Below are 16,970 nucleotides of genomic sequence, written 5' to 3' on the forward strand. Positions count from 1 at the left end.
GTAATGGAGAGAGAGACTGTGTACAAAAATACATTATACATAATAAATAGTAAAAAGTAGGGATAGACTGATATCAGGGTATTTTTTTTGATTAACAATATCGGTGTGATTTTTGTCAGCTTGCCAGTAAAATAAATTAATTCAAAAATGCACTACTGTGGCTCTGATGCAGCATCATTTCTCAGTCCGTAGTCAGCACTCTGCAGTCTCTGATTGGTTACAGGAATCAATAGAAAGAAAAGTAATAGCCTATCAACACTGAATAATCTGAATCTGCAAAGAAACTAGTAACTAAAGTTTACAAATAAATGTAGTGGAGAGGAAGTATAAAGTAACAGAAAACAGTTATACTCAAGGAAGTACCTCAACATTGCACTTAAGCACAGTGCCTGAGTAAATTGTGCTACTGGTTATTCGTATTTTTACTGCAAATGCATAACGGTTGGTTAGACAAAGAAAACGTTTTGAAGATGTCACCCTGGATTCTGGAAACTTGTGATGGCTATTTTTAAAGTTTTTACAGCATTTTTTGCTTCATTAGATAGCCAACAGATTGCAGGAAATGAGTGGACAAGGAGATGACAAATGACATGCAACAAAGGTCCTCAGCTGGACTCAAACTGGACTCATTACAGTGCGTGACCTGCGCCTTAGACCCTGCCAGGATGCCTAGTGAGAGATGACCATTTTTCAACATTTTCTAGTGTTTTCTAGATCAATTGATTTGTTAATTAGCTTGAAATTGATCAACAGTTGGATTTAAAGCGAAACAATCATTGTTTGCAGTACAACCTCCGATGATAACAGATATTTCCAAATGCTAAGAAATAATTAAATAAGGGTAGCAGCATATAAGGTAGAGAGCAGCTAAGTTAGATGGGTAAAGAAAATGGGTAGTCCGATTATTGGGGCCGATATTCAGCATTTTTTTTGTACTCAAGAACAGCACTTGAGTAAATTATTTCATCACTGGTGGTTTGACATCCTGACACAGAGTTTCACTGGTAGCTACGGAAAACGAATATCGGTCCCAAATATCGGTTTTCAGTCACCTTGATTTCTAATGATCGGTATCGTCCCTGAAAAAAAGCCATATGGGCCTAGTAAAGAGCAGACTTTGATATGAATTAAACTAGGTTGAAACACAGACATACTGTATGAGCAGCCAATGATAATGAACCACTTAGCATCAGTCCCTGCGCACGGTGATCTAAACGCAGGCGGCACGAAGCTACTGAATAAGTGATCAGTGGATAAATCAGCCGACATTTTTTTTTTTTTTTTTTTTTTACTACATCAGATCACAAAAATAGATCTGAGAGCAGACACAAAAAAAATGACACTTGGAAGCAGCACAGGAGCGATGTTGAGAGGGCTGGAGGGGGGTGGACAACACGGCGCGCAATGTATCGGACGGCGCTCAGCATTGTTTGGCGCTGTTGTTGTGAATACACCTGCTGTCCGCCTCTCTGACCCTCAGCAGCGGATCACAACAAACAAACAAAAAAAACAACAACAACACTGTACAACCCTCCTCTTCTTCACCCTCCGCTGTGGGTGGACACCACCGGCGTGAATATGTAACAGTTGTTGAAGGCAGACAGAGGGAGAGGGGGAGAGATGGAGGCAGCCCGACTTCCGCCAACAGCTGCTCGGCTTCAACTTCGCACGAGAAACAGGCAAAGAAGAGGGTGGGGGCTCTTCATGACAACAAAGCTAAGGAGCTAATTTTAAAGCCATTCCCTCCACATGAAAACACACACTACCTTTTCGCCACTCACGCACGCACAAACAACACGCTCCCCATCCTCACGCGCACCTCCTCCTTCTCTCTACTCACCACAGCTGTCTCTTAGTGGGCAGGCAGTCTTTGTTGGAGGCTGTCACTCCCATGGCCATCTGCATCACCGTGATATATTTCTGGTACTTCATTTTGTCCTCCTTTACTACTACTGTCACTACAACTACTACTACAACTACTACTACTTCTACTTCTAGGAATCCGCGCGCCACAAAAGCGGCACAGGTGAGCGTGCATTCAAATGTCTGTTATTGTCCCCTGGCACCCGAGGCATCTCCAGAGCCAAAAACGCCATTTCCACGTCTGGAGGAGAGTTGACAGGGAAAACGCTCCCCGAGGAGCTCAACTGAAGGTACCACGCCGCCGCGACCCATGTCTCTAATCTCATTAGAGCTCAGAATAGATTGGCTAATCCATTCAATTTTAGTCAGGACCGGGTCATTGTTGTGGTTCGCATCAGTCGCGGCCACTTTGTTTTTTTTTTTTTTTCTGTTTGTCTCCCTCCTTTCTTTCCAATTTGTTTTTTTTTCTGTTTTTCTAAAAGAGAAAGAGACAAACAAGAGTCAGAGATAGGATGCAGCGGCGGTGGCACCCAAGCGTCTGCGAGGTAGGAAAGAGAGTGAGCGTGTGTCCAACCAGAGAGGGAGAGAGAGCAGGGGAGTGACAGAGGAGGAGGAGGGGGGGAGAGAAGGAGGAGATAGAGGCAGCAGCGATGTGCTGGCTTAACAGAGGGGGGAACCTAGCCTACTACTGCTGAGTAATATCTCAGTGTTGCACATTTGGAGGCAACGCTTTCAGTGTTTTTCTGCTGTCATTTTGTCAGGATTGGTTTGGGTTCACTTAAGACTGGAGCTCAGAGAGGATGGGGTGGAGTGAAGCAACAGCAGCGTGAAACAAAAAAACAAAAACAAGCAATTCAACACCTATTCTAAGGTTTAAAAATGTCAACAAAAAAAAATGCCAACTCACTGATGGCAAAAGGAAACCTGGATCCCGAAGAGCTGCAAAAAACATCATGATGCACAGAAACATGTACTCCCACCCCTGCCGTCCTCATACTGTGTATCATTTTTTTTAATTTTCCATTAATACAAGATATTTCTGTGCTTGTAATTTAGAAAATGTGTCATATGATCACACAGATCCACTTGTAATTTGGAGAATTGTAACTACAGTAGTGCCTCACTGTTATTAATGCAACCCCACCGCAAACCATGTTTATGTTGAAACTAAGGTATGATAAGTACAACAACCAACCATCACAGTGTCACGGTGTACAATACACAGATAATAATTATTATTATCAGCTACAGTTTAATGACCCTTTAAGGACTGAAAACAGAAGAGGTTTTTTTTTGGTTGTACAAACTCTTGTCCATAATTTCACAACATTAAACTTGATATAAACCGGAAATATATATATTTTAATAACACTAATACAGTAGAATTCAATATCTTAGATAAGCAAATGTACACAGTTTAATAGACGCCAATATAACGCTGCAACCCTTGTCGCAGCTTTACATTTCTTTAAATCCAGTTTTCAATTTTATGTTGTGACATCGCTGTGCTAGTGGTCTGGTTAGGTTTAGAGACAAACATCACCTATTTAGGCTTAGGGGACAATCGTGTTTTAGCTTACCTGGTTCTGTCGCCACAAACATGCCTGGAAAGTGTCCCGATCCAGTGGTTTCACGCTTACAAATGCTGAATGGTTGTCTTTCTCCGGCTTGGCAGTCAGAACACCATCACCATCCCCTCCCCCTCCTGATATTGAAAGCCAGCTCACATACCTGTAACATGAAATGAAATGACATGCATTGTTGAAATGTTGATGATGCGTATGACACATACAACTTTAATGTACCTAAACATATTTTACTTATAAATATACATTTTTAGTATTGTTGAGAAAGCAGTAAAATGTATTTCCCTGTGTATATCAAGCATCTGGCCACAAACACTCCTTTGGGGTGAATAAAGTTTTATCTTCTTTTCTATCAAATCAACAGAAGTTGCTTGTGTCTCATTCAACTACTGACCTTGTTGCTTAAATCTCAATCCCCTTAAGTAGCCGCACAGTGCTGCTCTGCAGGTTTGACTGAACGAGGAGGCGAGTCACCATGATCTTATTGGCGGCTCAGTGAAACTGAGCCAAGCAAAGCTAATTAAGAAACTGCTCAGAAAGGATAGAAGGAGCAATGGAAACAGAGCGTAATACATTCATATAAATACATAAAATGTTTGCTACAACAGCTGCCAGTAATGAGAGAGAACAATATTTTATATATAAGTTTTCAAGAGATTAGTAAACCTGCCACACCTTTATTCTTTATCATGTATGCATTCTCTTACTGCCAATCGACAGAGTAACGTGAGGTTCATGTTACCTTTCCTCACCCTTTGGGGGTTCAGTGATTGATTCAGTGTCAAATTTAAATGGCCATTAAACATGAGTCTTGAAGGACAAGGGGGCGTCAGAGGAGCCCATGTGCATATGGTCTAACGTGCCTCTCTGTGTGCTGGTATGTTTACATCTGCATGTTATCAGTGAAAGAGTCGAAACAGTGTTTTCTTCAGGACTGTAGGGTGATTAGGAAGAGCGTGATGTAACCATAAAGACTCCTTCTGTGTAAACCCCTTTGGGCAGGACCATTAACCTTTAAATAAGTTGGCAGTGAGGCTGGAGAGCATCCCGGGTTTTCTTTTTTTTTTTTTTTTTATACAATGAAACTGCACCGTGAGGTGAGACAGCACATCTCTGTCGCCGTATTTACATATTTGTTCAGACTAATAAACAGAATGAAGGAAGGGAGAGCCGCGGTGTATAAACCACAGTCGTCTTGAGATGGCCCATGCACCGGAAAAAGTAAATCTAGATATAAACTCTATCTGGAACGAGTAACACCACGATAAAATTGCCAAGGAGGAAAGTCAGACAGGCAGGTATCTCGTGTTGGATGGGGCAAGCTGGTGAGCAGCTGGTGGGGAAGGTCAGTGGGGAAACTGCTGTTATCAGCACTGCTTGATATTGGCACGTATGAAAACAACAGAAAACTCACCAAAGAAATCACCTCGCCTTTCCTCTGACTCCTCTCATGTTTGTTTACAGTTCTTGGAGTTGCAAAGAGGATTAAGTGAACACACACACACACACACACACACACACACACACACACACACACACACACACACACAAACACAGAGAGAGAGAGAGAGAGAGAGAGGCACACCAGTGGCCTGAAGGAGACAGAGGATGGAGAGGTCACCACAGCAGTGATATGGTCTTTAGCCAGGAGGACAGTTGAGACTGTGAATGACGCACAGCCTGCAGCACACTGTCAATACTCACTTTAATCTCTCTTCATAACTAAAATTTACTGCTACTTGGTGACACTGGCTTGCAAATTGACACCATAACCTCGATAATCAAAACAGATTCTCTGTGCCTCAGAAATAACACACTATTCCTGTTAGAGTGCTCAGTGTGTAGCATGTGCCAACTTCTTCTGTGCTAATTTTACTGGCCTCCAACATATGTCCGGCTGAATGGTTCAGTTATGTGTCAACATCTGCTTGATAAAACTACACCGGGAGTCTCTTTCATCGTCTTTATATTCGCTGATATAAATGGCTAGCTCAAAACACAGCTGTCATCATTTTGAGTTTACGGCGAGCGTGAGATGGAGAAGAAACCTGGATTGGTTGAAGAGTGAGATTTCCCTCAGGAGCAGCAACCATCCAAATGTGTTGATCCCCCCCTCACCATAAATTACACTATCCCCTGGCCCCTGGCCACGATTAATCACATGACCACAGCAGCCAGATTAAATCTGTAGCCTTGGACTGTTCTCCTGTCTCACTCTCTCTCTGCCTCTCTTTCATGCACGAGGCACACAAATAATGAACAAGCACACACGCACACAACATCAGCTGAGCACATAGTAACATAGTGACAAATATACAGGTTGCAACTACAAGTGTGCCATCATAGAAATGAGTCACTGTGTGGATGGTGTGTCATCCACCTGTTATGTGTCACTGTCTGTAGGCTACAGCTCCCGATGCTGTTTGCAGCCTGTAACTCAACACTTCACTGCAGAGCTTTAATTTCTCACGGCCAGACCTGCATCGCCACGGCAACAATGGCTCTGGGCTTGGCAAGGGTGTCCCTGACACTTGATATGCTTTCATATTTAAAGAGGACAATTATGTAAGTTTAACAGGAACGACTAAAAGAGACATTTAGTTTCATAAAGAGCAGAGACAGTTATTTTACAGGTCTCAGGGAATGAAAAAGCAAAGCAGTTTAAGTTGCATTGTGGGTAATGTAAAAAGCAATCCACTGCTATAACACTGTTGGACTCATTAAGGACAGTTTAAAAACAAATAATCAAAATGGATACAGCCAAACCAGAGATATCACCTCTTTTATTCCACACATTCTTCTATTTTAAAAATGTGGTGCCTACTTTACCCACAATGCACCTGGTCACTGAGTGACATCACTGGAGGCAATTAGTTTCCGCTGGAGCCACAAATTTATACTTTATACTACTTTTTTCACATATACAGTCGTACTCCACAGGACTGTAATGTGGAGTTACCCTTTAATCATTTTTCAGTCAATTTTCAAGCATAAATTACTAACAATTAGATGGACGAGCTTCTCCAATGTGAAGATTTTCTGTTTCTATGTGTCTTTTGTAACTAAACTGAATATTTCTGGGTTTTTAGACAGATACCTTAGGAAATTAAGATGCATATTTTCCCCTATTTTGTGATGTTTTATAGAAGAACTGATTAATTGGGTAATCAAGAAAATAATTGCTATTTTCATATGACGGTCTTTGTTATGAATAAAACATGGAAAAACACATGATTATTAATTTGAATTGGTGTCACTGTCACTGTCTTTATAATGTAATGAAATACATGCTGGTGTTTACAACATGCCTATTAGACTAAATGTGTCTTCGCACCAAGCATGCCTTTCATTTAGACTAACTCGGAAGGCTAAGAAAGTGTTTCTAAAATGGGACACTGAATTAAGTAGCAGAATGTCACTATGGAGAACATCCTCTTTTCTTTAATTTGGATTGTAAATGGTGAGCTAAAATTAGATCTGAGATAACACTGGGTTCATTTTCACACTGATTTGGGATGCAATACCATCTAATAATGCTATAATTCTGAAGTGATATAATGCTATTCTGTAATATAGAGGTTATAGCAGTTGCGGTTATTTTTATACATTTTATTTGTATTTGATAGAGGAAATACAAGAAAAGCAACAGATGTGATGTAAGTAGGGGGTCTAGCTGGAGCTAATTTGCAGCGCCTGTCCCATTTTTGTAAAATGGCAAAAACAAAGTAGAGGTCTGCGCTGTAACGTAAAGTGGAGAGGAGCTATAGCTAACAGCAGTATCTGTATGATAAAAACCCGCCTGTGACGTGTGTGAGACTCGCCAGAGAGCAGTGATGTGATAAGAAGAAACACACGGACCGCCAGACATGGGAGCTGCCGAGGATGCATAAAGCATATGAATCAACCAAGGGTAATGCAATATGTAAATGAAACAGTTGTTGAAGTGAATGTGCCTGCTGTTGTTTCAAAATTGCATGTGAAAAGCACGGCGCACGACTCAGTGATAACACATGTGCACGCTATACTGTTTTCCTCTCAGTCTGAGCACTCAGGAGGGGGAAAATGTGGATAAAATCATTATTTTGTTAGCCCCACAGTCAAGTCAAGTTAAGTAACAGGTAGATTTCTTTAAATACCCAGCATCACGCAGTTTTAGGGTAGAGCACGGAGGTGGTGAGGTGATGGAGGTTGAGCGGAAAAAGCTAACAGAGGGAGCGACTGGGAATGAATGCCAGGAGCCCTGGATATTAAATGACTGCTGTTGCTGCTCGGACAGTGATTTATGGTTCAGCTTCAGAGGTGTAGGGTGTGTAGGGAGGGAAAACAAGGACGGTTCCCCATGAAGAGAGATATACATGTAAACAGATATTCCACATGACATTTGCAGAGAGAACTGAATTTTCATGGTAACTCCGTGTGCGAGTCTATACATCAATGTGTGTTTATAGACAGTATTACCTGACAGTGAAGTGAGGCTTTGTGCTCCGGTGCCTCTAGTCAGCAGGCTTTGACACCAGCAGCTTCCTCCACTCCTGCCCTCCCACTGTCACCTTTATTAACAGTCTGCCAGGTGGAGACTTTCTTTCCCAAGTATCCCACTGTAGCGTCACATTTGCTGAGGTAAGTGATGAGCAGAGGCACAAAGAGCCTGTGGGAGGGAGCAGCTCTCCCTCCTGTTCAAAAAGCACTGTTTACAGGTAACACAGAGCAGCAATATACACTGTTTAAGACAGTACAATACAAAGCACCTCAGTGTCAGGTGGTCTGCCCTGTGATAATACACCCCGGCTGCCTTTTAATCTACCATCTAAAAGTTGGACTGGACAAATGTTACACAAGAGCTGCGTGGTCACATGATGACAAAACTTGCTGGATATAACCTCTATGCTTAAGACTTTTGTATAAAGAAATACCGTATCCTGTATTATGTAAACACTCTTGATGTGACAATGGATTAGGGTTGGGCCGATGAACAAAGCCAATGTCCATCGCCGCTGGTTGAAAGCCATCAACTATTGGGCCCTGACCACTGTAACATTGTGATTTAAAGATTATTATTTTCCAATTAAACTTGCCCAGTTAGGCAAACGTATATGCTTGCTTAAATTTGTGGCAGCTGTGTTACTTTTTCTGCGGGCTGCTGTTAATGTGTTTCTTTCTATTGTGCCGTTGTTATTCACAGTTTTCTTAGCTAAGCGTCCTCAGTATAGCTAGTCGGCTTACTTTCTTTCAAGCTTCAGAGGCTGAATGCAGCCAAGTCACAGAAGTGGTGTGGAGATGAAGACGCTTTTAAACCCAGAATGGGCGTGTATGTATATTGGTGGTGACGGGAGACAGTGGAGGTTGCCGTCAGAGCGACAGTCGGTAACAGCGATGACTCCAGTGGTGAGCTAATGAGCAGCTGCTGCCTTAAATTCAGAACCACCACAGGAACTGACAGTTTCCGTGGCAGTTTCGGGCCATGACAAGCACATGGATAATTATCGGTTATCTTTATTGGCTGAAAAAAAATCCATATCATGCATCCCTAATTACATTGTTTGTCTGCTACACTGCTTTAAAGGCAGGCAACCAGCGAAAAAAAACAGTAAGTAACTGCTCCTGTTAACAAATAGTCTGGCACATAGCATCCCATTCGACTCGGACAAAAAACACAGATTAAAAAAACAAGATATAATGTTTTAATTAGTGAGCTTTAGGGGTGAAGGTGGGCAGATTTTCAGGCTAGCTGTTTCCCCTTGTTTGCAGTCTTCATGCTAAGCTAAGCTAATGAGCTCTTGGCTGTAGCTTAATATTTTAAGGAAAGATATGAGATTAACTCTCTTATTCTCAACAAGAAAACAAATATCAATAATTCCCAAAATGTTTCTTTGAGGTTTCTGTTTTAAAACCTGTCACGCATTGTGCCCAGGTTAATTCTTTTTCTACACAGTGTTCGTGTCCCACAGACAAAATCAAGGGAGTGAAAGATTAAAATGTGTGTGTGTTTGTATGGCTGTTGCTTCTTTGACAGACACTATTACTGCTGTTTAACATCTTCTGTTAGATTAAGTAGATTTAAAGTCATAATATAAAGTCATGAGAGCTCCTTACTTAGAAATCAATTTGCCCCTCTTGGGAGGTACAGAAGATCTCCACAGCCTGAGAAAAAAGGAATATAGAGGTAAGTATTAGACGAGTTATGGGATAAACTCCCCGGTCTTCAGTCTAAACCCCCTCGGCTCAACCTTCAAATAACACCCCTGAGGTATTTGCTGAATGACTTGGCAAAAGTGATGTTACAATCCATAGATTTATGTTACTTAGTGAAGGTTGACAGAGCATACTTGCTTTTTTCAGTGATGCCCTGCTTGACATTCCCACACATACACACCTGGGAGCTGCTCAGCAGAACCACAGTCCTCAGACTGAGTGTAGTTAGATTTTCTTTTATATCAGACTAACAGCTTGACTTTGATTTACATCATCCTTTTATCCACTTTCCTTTAGTGCACAGTATACATTAATTAACTTAATCCCCGCGAGACATGAGTGGATTTTATTTTCTCTACAAACCATGCATGTAGTTGGCTGTGTGTTTGTATATAGTACAGTGCTGTAGGTGCTGCCATGCGTGTGCTGTGAAGGCTGTCGCTGTGCATCTAATCACAGCAATCTCAGCCAAGAGTGAAAATAGACTATTACACCATCTGTGTGTGCATACATTCAAGAAAGAGAGGCCTATAAAGTTGCAGTCTTATCCCTGTTGCACATCTAAGTATCCTATTGTGCAGATTTGAAATGAAGTCAGATTTGTACAGATAATGATGCCGGTGCAGATATTAAATCTGAAAAAAATGAAGGGAAAACATCAGATTGCTCAGATTTGTGCAGCATCATTAACAGAGGCGACCTTTATGTGCTTGAAGGTCTCTAACCGATGTGAAATAGCCAAAATTAAGATGTGAAAAATAGGATAATAATCACATCCCAGTATTTTAAGGTTGCTGGTCAAAGACTTATGAGTAAACGTGCATATGCAATGGTTTACTACAAGCAAAGATGAGTCATAGAGTAATAATTAAAAGTAATGAAGCTTACATTACAACAATGGTGTGGGTACTTACTGTAACCACCAAAAGATAAAAATAAAACATGTTCATTGTCATTTCACTGTGCATTGATGCTAAATGAAGCTTTTTATCAGTGGTGGAAAGTACTGAAAATCTGTACTCAAGTACAAGTACAATTACATCACTGAAATATTACTCAATTACAAGTAAAACTACTGTTCTTAAAATAATAAAAGTAAAAGTATTCTTCTCAAATGCTCAGTCTAAATTACTCCCAGCTCCTGCTCTCCTCTGCTCAGTGGTCATGGTCACCTCTCCAAACCTTCACCTGCTGCAGAGGTATGTCAGGGTTTTCATTGGCCCGTTTGTGTTTGTCGGATAGCCTTATTAGCTTCAAAAAGGCAGATGAAAGGTTTAGATATTAATTCAAATTGTACTCAGTACTCAATCATGATTTTAAAAGTAACTAAGCAGATTACATGATGTAATGCTTAAGTACGAGCAAAATTACAGACTTGAAAAGATACTCAGACTAGTACAAGTACTCCAAAACATGATTTGATTACAGTACTTGGAGTATTTGTATTTAGTGCCTTCCACCCGTGCTTTCTACTGTCAAAACATTAAAGTCTTAGTTGTTTATTTATGCACTCAGATTTCTGTCTCTTAAAGGTTATCAGGTCATGGTAACAACCAACTCCATTATTCATGCCACAGAGAAGTTATTAACTGGAGTCTTTAGCTGCATCTTACTGTGGCAGAATAAACATTAGGTTACTGGCTTTGAAACTGAGTTGAGGTATAAATAATCATGTGACATTTTGATTTCATTAGCTTCTGAAGTTGTCTCCTCTGGACAAAGATTAGCTGTATAATCTACAAAAAAATTTGTAAGGGTTATTTTTTTCTGCAGAGTGCTCTCCTGTAACAACCTTTGTTGCAACAGTTTCCGATAAAACTGACGTGTAAAGCAAAATAATTGGGCAAAACATAAAAACACGGCTGTATATGTTGTTTTTCTCTTTAGAGTGCAGAAACCCAGTGTTGACACAGCATACACAAGCTGTGCTTGAGATTCTTTCAAATGATACTCTGTGGCCTGGCAGTTAATTATCAGAGTGAACGGGCAAACCAAACAACAGCGAGGCCAGGCAGCCCGCATGTCAAAAAGGAAGCACGAGAAGGGGGAGATCAGATAGTCCTGTGAGAGTCCACTGGACTGGAGTGTGCAAGCCTTAGAGATTGCATGTCTCTACTTACATGTGTGCATCATAGAGTCCTTTGCCTTTTATTGCCATGGCTGGACTGTGTGGTGAATTTGTTACATAAGAAGACATAAACTTTAAATCCCACTTCTCAATACACACAAGTGATGCGCTTTTGAGAGCAACACATAATTATAGATATGGAGTGTTTGGCAACTGTCTCGCTCTATGAATAAGAAATGCCTATCATAAACACAGCCTGTTCAAGGAGGGACAGTTAAGCCATTAAAAGGTACAAAGACACAGGTACAAAGGCAGACTCATTGCTGTTCTGCCTTTGACCCAGCAGGAAAAAGAGTGAGTAGGTAGGACTGGATAAGGTGTAATGTGTTGATAACATGTTGTGTGTGTGGGACCCACATAAAAAACATCTAGACGCAATTAGCAGCTACAGTAACTCGAAGAAGAAGAGGAGCAACTGAAAATATCATAATTGGGGTCACAATGAGGTCCGGGAGCTTCCTTCACCCTCCGAGCAGAGGACAGGACGACATGCTATCTAGAATCACACACTGGGGCAGCATTATGCCGGTGTTGTTTGGTCCAGTGTCAAAAAGCAAAGCAGGCGCAATGAAGGATCTTTGTGTTGCAGTATCTCCATGAAAAAAAAAAGAGCTTATGATACAGATATCCCTTGGTCAACATTGTAACAAGGTGGTGCATCAACATGTAAATTTTTGGCCTTTCAAATTTTGACCTTTTTATGTATACACTACACCCACTTCATTTCTCTTTCATTTGATGCGAAGTGGCTGTGGCTCAATGTGTCTCCAGGCCACAGTAAAATAAAGCATTTCTCTGTGGTCTGGAGACACACTAGAGACACTCACCCCGTTCTGCAGTCACAGCCAGATTCATATCACATGCTACCTTTTGTCAAAGTCACACCAGTGGAGTCCAACATGTTGCTTACAAGTTTCAAGTTAGGCCAGTCAGTGTAACCAGTGAGGATGGGTGGATGTGTGTAGATACAGTTAGTGTACGGTGCTGCACCATAATTATGGCAATCTCAGTATGTCATACTTTCTGCTTTCTACTTTACAATGATGGCTTCATACAGTGTCAGTGCTGGTACTCGTTACAATTCCTCATGTCATCAGTCAATCAGAGAGCTACTGTAACGAAACACAAAAGCACTTTGAGAAGAGGAAGGATGAGCTAGAAGTCAAGCTAGCCAGGGCAGACAAGCTTACATAAGATCTGACGACTACCTGTACGGTAACCTCATCAGTGTTGACTGGGAGATGCAGTCAAGTGTGCTCCAGTCAAGTCCAGTGTGGAAATAAGTCCAACTGTGTCAGACTAGTGTGCTCCTCAATCAGAGCCTCTCCATCTCATATCAGACAACCACGGCAAAAGGCTCAATGAGCCAATGGAGCACCGGATGATAAAGAAGCCTCTTCTTTAGGATTTGTGTCATTTTTTTGTCTTAATCATTAACCAGTGAATTTATCGGTTAGTTACCGGTTAATGGATTTCGGGCAATCAATAGCAAAATAAACCAAAACTGACGTATGCACTCCAGTGTGTTTTGTATTGCATCTTGGATCATTCCTGACTTTGTTTCCAACGTGTATAAAGACATTCTTCATTCTCCAAATTCCACCACTTCGGGGTCTGTAGCATGCATCATACATGCATTAAACTTGCACACGGTGTTAAAACCCTGTGTTGTTTTGAGGATGCACCAAAAGTGCTGTAATGTGCTAAAATATTGAAAACAAAATGATAAAGTGTGTATAGGGGCAGGTGAGTAGGTGGAGTACTTACAGTATGTATGTAAGAGAGAGAGAGAGAGAGAGAGAGAGAGAGAGAGAGAGAGAGAGAGAGGAAGAGATTCTGCTGCACTGAGCAGATTTGCAGGGCCAAGGTCAAGGTCACAGCAGGCTTACTTCCCGCCAGAGGCAGAGGTAACCTGAACCAACAACTGCAACACAAGAGAGCCCACACTATCTCCAGCATGGGTGTGAAATGAAAAAAAAGAGGTTGCCCTTGTGCTGGTGTGAACAGGCGGTCTATGAAAACATATGCAGATTTTATGCATGCAAGAGATATTTTGTGTGTCCACAGATCAGATTTAATTCGTAGGTCATGTGATGCTTTTCTTTTTTCAGTTTGAGACGACTCTCCCGCATGATTTTTACTGTCATTTTTCCACATAGTGATGTTATTATTAGTAGCTCAAGTGTTAAATCATAGTTTATCAATGTGCCAATAAAGTGAGATATTAAATACTCATAACAACAATCCAGTTGAACAACTTTAAGTTCCTCCTCTGTGCTCAAAGTAGCCATTAACCAGTAACCATTCAGTGAGGCAGCTCAGCACACAGATTAAAATATTCATGTGCTCTACATGAAGTGTGCTTTCATCTATAAGTTAAAACCTCGGGAGAGGGTGTAAGCATTTTACTTTGATAGTCTGGTTCCAATAAACATTTTGGTGGACTAAAATGTGTCAGCGAGGTAACAGAAGGGTGAGACAGTGTGTGAAATCAGAGCTCAGGAAGACTCTCATAACATGTAACATGTCTCTCTGGCAAGGCGGATTTGGATTTCAGTAATCATGCTTTTCCATGCTTTTTTGATATGATGAGAAAGCACGGCTGGTAAATGTATTTTAGAGGGTAATTTATTCAACTTTTTTTCCAGGCTTTAAACCCAGGATGCTGCAGTTTGCCTGAAGCTAGTGAGGCGCGAAAATATTTTAATGTTTGGAGGAACAGAACTCAGATTCAGACCTCGAACTGCAGACATTTTTATGTCACTTACTTCTTCCAGCTTCTTCTGGGGAATTTTGTGTGTTCCCAGAAAAACTGGAGGATGTGATCACTTCAACTGAGGATCAACTCCAAGATACCCATAAAATATACATTGTACAGGTCTTATCCCTTGACTCTCGTACTGTTTTACATGATTCTCGTGTTGATGGTAAAAGACGTTAGTGGTGTTTGAGTATGTTGCGAGGACGTCTGCAGCAAAACTTGCAAAATTACGCTTTTCTGGTCCGTGCCAGACTTTTCATACCCAAACCATGTCCCTATTTTGATAAAAGCTCCTCGTTTTCTTCTTTGCTGCTCAGAATCCATCTTCTGGTTGGAATGATCCCGTTCTGTGTTTTCTGCCTGCATCCATGGCGTGCAGAAGAACGCAAAGCATTGTCCAATTACAAAGAATATTGCTGTCAAGGGTGTGATTTGCAACCAACGAAATAAAAATTTGGCCATAATATGAAATGATAGTCATGTTTTTTTTCATCGCCATGCGAGATATATCGTCATATCACACAATAAATAATGAAATAAAATGTCCAGTATGTGACAGACGATGTCAAATGTGTTAAACAGAAACATCAATTGTATGTGTTGTACAAATACTGGTGGCAAAGACAATGCAATGTACAAAATAAATATTTCTAATGTCATTTCATTTCATTCACGTCAAATAGGACGGATGTATGTAAGTGTTAACATTGTCAGATTATGACTTTGGCTGAAATGAGGCAACCAATGTTTGGTCTTCAGGCACTTCCATGTTTTTAAGGGTCTGTCTGATATCAGCATGTTGATGTTGTTCTTAGAACATCATAATTAATGTTGTTCCAGGACCATAAATGCAACTGACCAACACATTTGTGTAATGTCATAGCACATCGACTCGTGTTGGTGTTGCTCCTGGAACATTATAATAAATGATGCTCCAGGACCATCAATTCTAACGACAACAGGACAAAGTCCATTTTTTTGACATTCAGATTTTGCTGTTATTAAGAATCAACGCGGATAAGCTTTCAGGAAATGTCCAAGTTATAATTACAACTTGCATGTACATGTGATTTTGATTATTGATAATTACTCTGTTGTAAGCCCAAACCAAAAGAAAAATACAGTATATATGGAATAGGGACAGTGAGAGAAGCAGTGACTGACACCACCAGCTTACACTGTGTATAACTGAGAGGCCTGCCTGCATAGGTGTCAGCCATCTCACTGATGGACTCCCTGACAGCCTCAGCTCACAGGGCCAGGCGATACTAATGGGCTGTCTCTACTTTTCTCACTCATGTATACGCTCTGTGAGATACCTGGAAGTCTCTTCTCAGGGTAGCTGCTAGATAACAGCGGTCACCTTCCTTGCAGGAAAAGACCAAGGCCTCGGACTTGGAGGTGCCGTTTCTCATCCTGACAGCATCACACCCAGCTGCAAACCAACACACCGGAGATTTCAGTGAAGCCAGCTCTGTAAAACCTACATAATCCACAAATAGCATAGATGCCACTATGTCACTTATCTCCAGATGTCAGTTGAGCCCCCTTGTCAATACTCCCCAGCATATCTGGGATGTGTCTGACTCCATGCTAAGCAAGCAGGCATAGCTGTCAGTCAGTGTGAACAGATATGATATGACTTGCAGTATCTCCCACAAGCTGTCTTTGGAAACAGCTCTGTAAGTCCTCTCTAAATCCGTAAAACACATGTAGACTAGATCATAAAATTCCTGAACACATCACTGATCCACTGCAACACAGCTAGCAAAGAAGCCAAACTAGATTTAAATACTCCTCGACCTCAATCCACAGAAAATTAATTGCCAACAACAACAATAATCAATGAACCACTCAAGTCATTTATCATGCATAAACATTAGCTGGTTCCAGGATGATTTTCTGTCTTTTCCTGTTTTTTAGAGCGAAAAATTGTTTGTTCTTCACTGTTGGTTGAACAAAAAACAATTGGAGATGTCACCTTAAAACTGCAATGAGCATGTTTTAACATATTACAGACTAAACAGTTATTTGATTGAATGGAAATACGTTCATCGGCTTTCTTGATGAGAAGATCGACACCACCAGGAGGAAAAAGCTGGCTAAACTCTGTCCAAAAGTAACTAAATCTACCATCACCTCGTAAAAACATGTTGTGGTTTTAAAGGGGTTTTGTGTCGGACTATTCCTCGGGTCGAGTCTCCCATCATTGCCTGACAACCTCACTGTGACAACAAGACTGCTGTTTCCACTTGGAGGTGGAGAGAATCGGAAGATGATACAGTCAGCTTACCGCTAGCCTGCATCTGCACATCCTGTGTGCACGAAGACAATCAACAGACTGGTACTGGAGACAACTGGCAGCGTGTGAGATACTGGGTTTATTTTCTTTTTAAAGGGATGCTTTATTGATTTTTTGGGAAGAGTGTTTACTCATGGG

The sequence above is a fragment of the Pagrus major genome, chromosome 4, assembly GCF_040436345.1.
Source record: "Pagrus major chromosome 4, Pma_NU_1.0".
Classification (NCBI taxonomy): Eukaryota; Metazoa; Chordata; class Actinopteri; order Spariformes; family Sparidae; genus Pagrus; species Pagrus major.